The sequence below is a fragment of the Monopterus albus genome, unplaced genomic scaffold (genome assembly GCF_001952655.1).
Source record: "Monopterus albus unplaced genomic scaffold, M_albus_1.0 scaffold166.1, whole genome shotgun sequence".
Classification (NCBI taxonomy): Eukaryota; Metazoa; Chordata; class Actinopteri; order Synbranchiformes; family Synbranchidae; genus Monopterus; species Monopterus albus.
Genome location: NW_018128046.1, coordinates 1907674 through 1917120, shown reverse-complemented (window position 1 = coordinate 1917120; position 9447 = coordinate 1907674).

Genomic DNA, 9447 nt, shown 5'->3' with positions numbered 1-9447 from the left:
ATCCCTTAATATCAACTGCTGGTCTGACCCCACTCATGAGCATCATGAATGGTGTCCTTTTATTTTTTTTGTATTTTAGAGATTTGATTTAAACCTGGAAGCTTGATGTTTTATTTTAATGTGACAGTTTAACAGTGACAATAAATTAAGTTAAATTCTAAGTGAATCAAAGTAAAGAGGCTGTTTTTTCAGAGGGAGGAGAACCTCATCATCTCTCTTTTTTTCTCCTCCACATGCCGGAGTGAACGAGATCATTCATCCTCTTATCAGGTGAGCCCCCACCCCCCCAGTTCCTCTCCCTTCACCTCTCCTTGTCTCCCCTGGCCTTTGTCCTCTCTGACAATGGGGCAATCGGGGGTGAGGGGAGTATAAAGGGGTAAAGGGGCAGTAAAAGGAAAAAAATAGAAAGGTGGTGTTGATCCCTCGTTCTTTACGGAGAGGTGGTTCAGGTAAATAGGGGCCTTTTTCTCCGTTTTGCTTTGTGGCAGCTTCGAAAGCACAATGAAGGGGTTTGTGTATTTTTGTGGGCCAGACCCAGCCCCCAGCCCACCTATTTTAGATCATCCTGCTCATGTGAATAAAGGTCTAAGAAGATCTGCAGCAGCAGTTTTAATGAATTTTCATCCAGAAGTCCGAAGTGTCTACCAACGTAGTGCTAACTACTGGAGGGATATACATGCAATACATGTACAATACATACACATGCTTTCATTCATAGGCCTTCTTATAGAAGGCAGAACTGACCTTTTTATGCTGTTAAGTTTTGATGCAGTGCATTTACTGAAAGCCCAACAAACAGTGCTTAGCATAACAAAATGCAAATTACAGTATTTTATAGAAATTCTACTAAAAAATAAGCCCTAAACTTTGTGAAATTTTCAATTTTTTTCATCCCTATATATTTAGATCAATCTAATAACAATTTTTTCATACTTTCTGTCTCCTTCTCTCAGGCTGGGCAGGTCACCAACCATCCTGAGCAAACAGAGGCAGCTTGGGAACAACTTTAGCCGACCCAAATCAGCATATCAACATTTCTACATAGAGGTTCTCTCATCAGAATTATGACAGTCTGCATCAGAGAGAATAATAGTGTTTTCATGGTAGGTTTCAGTATATGGATAGAAAGACTGACTTTGCCAGGTTTTAATGTATAAATCAAATCCCTTAAATACAGTGAAGTAGACATTTTTTAAAGAACCTTAACACACACACACACACACACACACACACACACACACAGTCGTCCTGGGGTCCAGCTTGAGGTTAGCTCTGTGGTGACCCAGGGAGGCCTCGAACTGTCAGCACCCCAGCGAGGAGCACTGACGGCTGCAGGACCAAATCACCTGCACCCCACTCCCTCTCCTCTCTGGAGGAGATCACAGGGCTGAGAGTAGAAGGTGAGGACAGAGGGCTGCTTTTCTCCCACACTACATGCTAACCTCAAACACAACGTGAAACTCTGAGCTTAAGCACATCATTAGAAACACTGAAGTTGGAATTTTAGCTGCATGTTTACCTTAAAGGAAACAGTGAGTGGAAACTTCAGCTCCCGTAGATCACTAACATCACAAGAAACAAACACTGAAGAGGTTAAAGGTCACAAACACATCCACCCAGCCATACAGAGCACTGGTGCAATGGTGGGAAAGTGGACAGCTGATAACATTATTAGAAGTAATGCTCTGACGTCAGGGCAAAATAATAAAAAAAAAACTTTTTTTTCTGAATACATCATGTAAAAATAATAAATCAGTCATCAGTGGTCAGAGAAAGAGAGACAAGTGTGTATGAGTGCATATTTGTGTCTGTGTGTGTGCGTGCGCGCTCTGAAAGGGAAAGGTTCCATTAAAGCTCACCTGTTCTGACCCCTGCAGGTATGTTACCTTCCTTTCATTCATTCATTCAATCTTTCTTTCATTCACTTGCTCCTCCCTCTCTCCTTCGGCCCGGGGCAACGCTTTGAACTCAGAACAACACTCCTGTGTGTGTGTGTTTGAGAGAAAGGGAGAGAAACAGAACAAGGAAGAGAGAATTTGATGAAAAAGGCGGATGAAGTTGAAATTACATCATTTTCATGCTTAATTAATAGCCTGTTCAAATGATGTATAGACTTAAGTTGTGTGTGCATGTGATTGTGTGCCGGAGCCACTGAAGATTTAAATTACTGTGATGTTTTTGCCTAAGGTGTTGGCAACCATTGTCCCCAGCTGAATGAATGTGGTATGGATGCAAAGGCCTCTTGGCAAGCTTTGTGTGTGTGTCTGTGTGTGCGTGTGTGAGTGTGGAGTGAAGGTAACATCCCTGGCAGCTACAAAGATCTTATCTCAGCTTTTGTAAAGCTAGCTTAAAGGTGTGTGTGTGTTTAGACCAAGCTGTGTCCACTCTGTAGATAAATCTAAAAACTTTGTTTACATGTCACAGCTTCCATCCACACTGAGACGATAGTGGAAAACGCTAGAGATGCCAGGATGCCATTCATCATGAAGCTCAAAACACAGAGAGGTTGGACTTTATGCAAATCCCTGGTAACAATCAACCACACTTAATTGATTCCCTGATGAAGGAGAAGTACATAACTGTTGTCTTTTCCACTCAGCTACAAAAATGTACTGTAGCTTCCAGTTCATGAGAGGTTGAGAAAGGCTGTAGCCTTGAATTTGTATGTTTGAACAAGGCATAAATCAATGACTGGAGGCAGCACAGGCAGCTACTGTTGTAACTGGAACCTGCTGGCAGCAGATGCAATGATACAAAGATTCAAAGGATGTCCAGAAGCAAGACCTGGTGACATCGAGAAAGTTTCAACTTAAAAACTAGTAGAGAATATACAGATGACAGTACATCACTTGTAAAATTATGCATTTTAGTAAGAAAATTATGAAAAATCGGCACTGCTAACAAAAAACAGATAAGTTTGTTTGTTACTTTAAACTTGGTCAACACAAAAGAAAAAGTACGTGGGGTGCACAGTGTGTCAGTATATTTCCCCCTGAGACCCAGCCACTGTGATCCAATCTGTCATAAAGTGAGTACTGAACCTCCAGTAACACGCTACTAAAGCCATAAAGGGGGCATGTGAGGTCACACCTGTCCATCTTTAATGGATGAATCCTTCCCATCAGCCCCTGAGGTTGTTAATCATGTCCATGGAATTACACATACATGCACCTTTCTCAGAGGAGCTAGTTGAAGGAGGAATGGTGGTGGGCAGACTGCCTGAACAAGAAGAAGAAGAGCGGAAGACTTGTGGATGTCCAGTGTTTGTGTGTGGTGTTTCAGGTGGACTTTCAGACCTTATGAATGATGACATGTTTGACAAAAGCTGTGTGATGTGTCTGCCGTCTTTGTCTGGATACCTGATGAGAACTGAGTATTGTGCCAGTTTATGTGTGTGTGTGTGTGTGCTCAGGGCTGAGGTGTGCTGTTCCTCTATTCTTATGTTAACATGGATTACTGCTGTGCCCTCCCCACCAATGGTCCATTGTGGAACCCAACTTGCTCAGTGGGGTTGTGTCTACACCACCCAGCAGGAGTGTGGACTGAGTGACTCTGTATATGTGTGTGTGTGTGTGTGTGTGTGTGTGTCTGTGTAGCAGGACTGGCTGATGGTCAGTTAGACACTGATGCCGCTGACACACAGAGGTGTACAAAGTGTGTCAGTCCATATTCATGAATGTAATAAATGTGCAGCCCAGTCTCACATGAAAATGGAAAATAGCTGGTCCACAGCGAAAACGTGTCACAATAACAGCTGTAAAATTGTGACATGTCAGCGTTTGTTTTTGTATTGCAGCCCACTGTCCTTCTTTGTGTTCTTCTTCTTGGTGTTTTGTGGTGATTGGCAAACAACGGAATGGTGCCTTATTGACTGGAGCGTGGATTGGGAAGGTAAAATGGAATGGTGCCTTATCGCCACCAACTGAACTGGAGCGTGGATTGGGAAGGTAAAATTTAGTGTCAGGTGAAAGGGTTAGAACTATAGGGAGTTAAAAACACTAGGAAGGTGGCAGCTGGAGAGAATGGATGGGTCCAACATAAATCTGACTTTCATGCAGGTATCCGATGATACAGTTCCATGTTCAGTGTTTTACTTTTCATTTGGGAATGTTTTAACTGAACCCAGGGTCCTAACCTTAATTCTATGCCTAAACTTAACCATTATCCTTAGTTTTCTCTGCCAGAAAGATGTTACCATGTCACAATTTTGGAGGCGTAATTGTGAGACTAGTATGTTTTGCTGTGAGACTGGGTTGAAATATGAATGAGTGATAGGTAACTGACAGAAAGAGAGGATTAAGAGACAATGAAAATATGAATGGATGAGTAATTAATTGCAAAATAGAAAAGTGAAGAAATAAAAAATTAAAAACAAAATGATTAATACAAATAAAACTATGAAGAAAATGTTAAAGATTACAGTGCTGCAAATCAAGTACAACACAACGAAAATGAAGAAGAGAGACAGAATGTTTCATAATTTATGACTGAGATGAAAAAAAGACTGATCAGGAACATCTGAAGCATCTAAGAGACAAAAATAAGAATAAAAATAACAGAGCTGGCCAAAGACAGTTAAAGGTTGAATGCAACCACATGGGTAAAGATGAAGCAGTTGTTGAGGTCAACTCAAAGAGATCTATGGGAGAGAAGCATTCTAAGTATAAATGAGGTCTTACAGATGTTTCTAAAGCTACTACCTAATGGCACATCTGTGAGAGTTGTGGGAAGGTTATGATAAAGTTTTACTCTAATAGTTGTGATTTTATTTGTAAAGAAGCTCATGAAGTCATTGCTGCTGAGATCTAAGGGAATGTTAAGCTCAACAGCACTGTGGCTCTTTGTCAGCCTGGCTACAGTGCTGAAAAGAAACCTGGGGTTGTTCTTATTTTCCTCAATCAGTGATGAATAAAATGCGGTTCTGGCACTATGAAGGTTTTTTTTTATACATATCTTTCCAGGCTATGAAAAAGTCTTCTAACTGAGTGGAGCACCACCTCCTTTCCAGTTTTTGTGATGCCTGCTTTAGGGAGCGGAGCCGAGCTGTACCATGGGGCTAGCCTCCTCTGTTTACCTTCTTTTTCAGAGGGGCAACGGTATCAAGGTGTCATACGGGTTACGCAGATGGATGGTAAACAATAACAAATAGAACTGGCAGATGAAAAATTGCTGCTTTTGAAGGAACAGAAATAGACATTGTTGACTCATGTTGTTTTACACATTAATGCTGCTGCCAAATGTCTCTATCTTAATGCAGGTACGTCAGAGAGAGCATAAAACAGAATCAGAACTATCATAAGATAAGAGGGAAAGGTAAAACACACCCTCCCCCTGCCTCTCTCTCTGCCTTTCAGTCTGTTTTATGAGTGTGTGTCTCTGTCCTGTTTACATGTTAAAAGCTCTTTAATAAGAAGCTATGGGGGAGGTGAACAGACAGGAACCTTTCATCTCAACCTGTTCTGTCACACCCAGGGGTTGGGGGCGTTATTTATGGCTGTGCGCAGGTTGATTCTTGGTATGTAGCACTTACGCAGTCAATCTGAGTCAGACTGGAGACTCCAGTGGAGGAAGAGGGGGTCTGGGGTGTAATCTGTTACAAGAGCAACATGACGTGCATAATCTGTAATCTACATGAACTCTGGGGCAGAGTAACCAGACTTGCATAGGACTCATTACTTTGCTTGTTATTGTTCATGTTATAACACTGCTGGAACAACAGAAGGATCTTATTGTTACAGTATCAGTGTGTACAGTCTTGGTGTGAACTAACAGACACCTGGAAAACACCGTGGTAAAGAAAACAACTCATGTTGTTTTAACAGTAAACCTGCCAGGTTCCAGTTGTTGTAATCAGATTACTCTAATCTCATTACATGTGTTGTGCCAGTGTGTTAGCTCCACCCTGCAGGCAGACAGCCAGGGTGTCCTGGTAGACGAAGCTCTGACGTTGTGATTGTGGAGGTAAATGGAGGGTTTGTCTCTGATGTCACCTTGCATTTTGGAACAGTTACAACACAAACACACACACATTACACTACATTCATTTCCTGGAGACTAACCCTAACCCATAACAGGAAAAATGGACTAAAAAGGAAAACATTCTTTTCCTGGAGACTAACCCTAACCCATAACGGGAAAAATGGACTAACAAGGAAAAATATCATTGTGCAGGGAAACATGTTTCTTTGCTGTACATATGACAATAAATACTTTGATTTGATAACAGACAGCTGGACCTCAACCACTTTGATCTCTTGCCAAACCATGATCATCTCGGACATTTAGCCTGATTTTAACCACTTTAATTCTAGCTTAATCTTAAACATCTCAAGATGTCTGCCTAAACCTAATCACCTGGAATCTCTTGCCTGAATGTAACCTATTGGGACTCACCTAATCGTAATCATTGTTGATTTCTTGCTTAACCAAACCCATAACCCCCTAATCCTAACCATCTAAAGACATGTGCCTAACCTTAACCATGTTGAACTATTGCCTAACCCTGGCCACCTTGGCATATGCACAAAAGTTACCTAACCCTAACTAAACAGTTTACTAACCATAATATGCACAAAAGTTACCCAACCTCAAACCAAGCCATCATGACATAAAGGTTATTTAACCCCAAACCAAACTAATATGTACCTCCTCTCAGTTCTTCATCCTTTTTTTAAATGGCACCCGAACTTGACTGACATGTGCTGGCCCATGCATTGTCTTTGACCCTCTATCCTAAACCATTTACAATCAGATAGAATGGGAAGAGTCATCGAGATAGAGGTAGTTCATCTAACTTTAACCATAACCTTAAACCAAGTCATTATCCTAAAACTCAACAATTTACATGGTGGGAACCAGCATCCAGTCCCCATGAGGGAGGCCAGGTCCCCACAGCTGGTGACTTTAACAAGCTGTAACCCATTACTTCCCATACCTGCTCTCCTGTAGAACTTTAAGGAAATGTGGAAGAATGTCTGGACTGTATGTTCACATGCTGTGCTTGTAATGCTAATACTTGAGACATGACACTGACATTTAACCAGTCATGGACGACAGTCCTCCTACGAGGAAACTTGATTTGGCACTACCTCCTGAGGGGTGCTGAAATTTAGCTCCTAGAACCAGTCTTCAAAGTGGATATAAAAGCAGAACTCAGGACAAGGGGTGCAGGTTCTGTTATGGGTCAGTAAGGTCCTAGGCCTGATTGTGAGTGTGTAAACAAGTTTTGGTCCCAGTAGAGTGAATAATGCCAGGCGGGTATACACACGCACAGGCAGTGAACTAATGGGTGACTGCAGGGTCTCCAGCTTCCTCCTTCACTCACATTCACCTGTTTTCCAAAATTATATGGAAACAAAGAGCAGCAGCACTGAAAAAAATGTGATGTGGAAACACTGAGACATCAGCGATTTCCTTGTTAACATGTGATTTCTATCAATGAGGCTCCAGATCAAAAAGTCAAAGTTATCAGTCAGTGTGTTTGCATGCACTTTTGTAACTGGGTTTTCATTGGCTTTCTGCAGTAGCCTGAACTCTTGAACTTCTGTATTCAGGATTTATCCTGATTTTTATAGCCAGATTTCTCCTGAACAAAGCAGATTTCTTATCATCTTTTTGCATGTACACATATGCATGATAAAATTCCAGACAGAGGAAGGAGCACTGTGACAAAGCAGTGGGAGGAAAGACAAGGGTATTACAGTACATGTATCCTTACATTAAAAACTATCTAATCAATGGAATTACAAAACAGCAATTGAAACTCAAGGCAAGTGAGATTAGCCTTTTCCTGCCTACAGTAAATCTCTGTACATACAATATACACGTCTGGAATATGTGGAGCAGCTTTGAGTTTTAGTGCCTTCATCAAGGTATGACATCAGGGTGGGTGTTGTAAATGTAGGGCTGCTTAGTTCCAGTTTTTATGAAAAGAAATATCAGAGGAATTAAAAAAATGTTTAATAAATATTTTAAATGCTTACATTAAGATTAATAATGCAAAAATCTAGATGAAAGAAAAATCAAGTTGCGGTTAAAAAGGCATCATGGGCTGTGATAAGATTCTGTATTTCAAACATTAATTTGAATTGTTTCAATTTTTGTTTGGAGATGTTGAGTTTGGTTCACAAAACAGTCCTGGGAGAATGGACGACATGAAGGATAACTCCATAGTGAAACATTCAGCAGGTAACAGAGACTGTATGATGACCCATATAATGAGGGTCAAACCATAATGGGACTCATTGCTTTTAGGTGTAAGGCCTTAAGGGGACAGTGATCTGCCTTGTTGGAGCTTTGCACTCTCTGAGCACTGTCTATCTGCAACTGAGATTTCAAGCAGATTTACAGTTTTTCAGGAGCAGTGACAGAAGTTGTTACAGGAAACATTTTAGATGATTGTGATTTATCATTTCTGCTGTGGCCTTCTGAACATGATTGATCAGCTGATAGAGCTGAACACAGTCAGGTCAGTCAGGTGCAAACCTTTCCCACTTCCTGATTCGCACAGTTTAACACAAAAAAAAAAACCCAAATCAAGTACACAGATACACCCCAAATCTTTCAGTTATGAGAAGTCAGTTTGGAACCATTCAGATAATCAGATGTGATTACCTGTGATCATGATCAGATTTTATTTTTACTATACTTTTCCGTCTCAGCAAATGTTTGACAGCACATGTTTCATGACAAGACACAGGCTGTTCTGGGAAGACATGACACCAGTACTGACCTCATGGATTTGGATGTTAAACGTGACCCCATGTGTGGTTGGTCACATGATGATCTTGCTGTGACCATAAGGAGATGACCTAGCATCCCACTTTACCGTAAACTTTTTTCAAATGATATTTTCTATAGATTTTTATCAAATTCTAACTTCATTGTTTTAATGTAACTCTCTACTATTTAAAAAGTTCAATTCATACTGTGTATTTCAACAATTTTTGGGTTTAAAATGTGTAGAGTTGATACACCTGTCTGTAGAGCTTATATTTTACTTACTCCAGCTTAAACACACACAGACACATTAGTAAACCTTTTAAATTCTATATTTATACGACATATACTGTACTTATTTTAGTCTGTATACATTGCTTTTTGGTACAAAAAGTTTCTTCTGGTTGTTTTATTTTAACTAATCTTAATCATTAATGCAGGACACAAGCTTTCATGTATCTACATATATGGAGTTGTTTCTGTGTCGTTAACCACTGCACCAGAGAACTGATTCAGAAATCATATCATCACCTACAGTACAGCTGCTGAGAGCTGGGTAGTGCATCTGCATCTGAACCGATTTATGGTGTTTTATCGAGGAAGCCTTCAGCCCATGGAACTGTTTCAAGCATCACAACATGAAGAAAGGAATCAAAATCACTTTATACATGCATGAATTAGGAGGAATACGATTGTCCATGGGCAGCACAGCAGCACCGTTGCCTTACA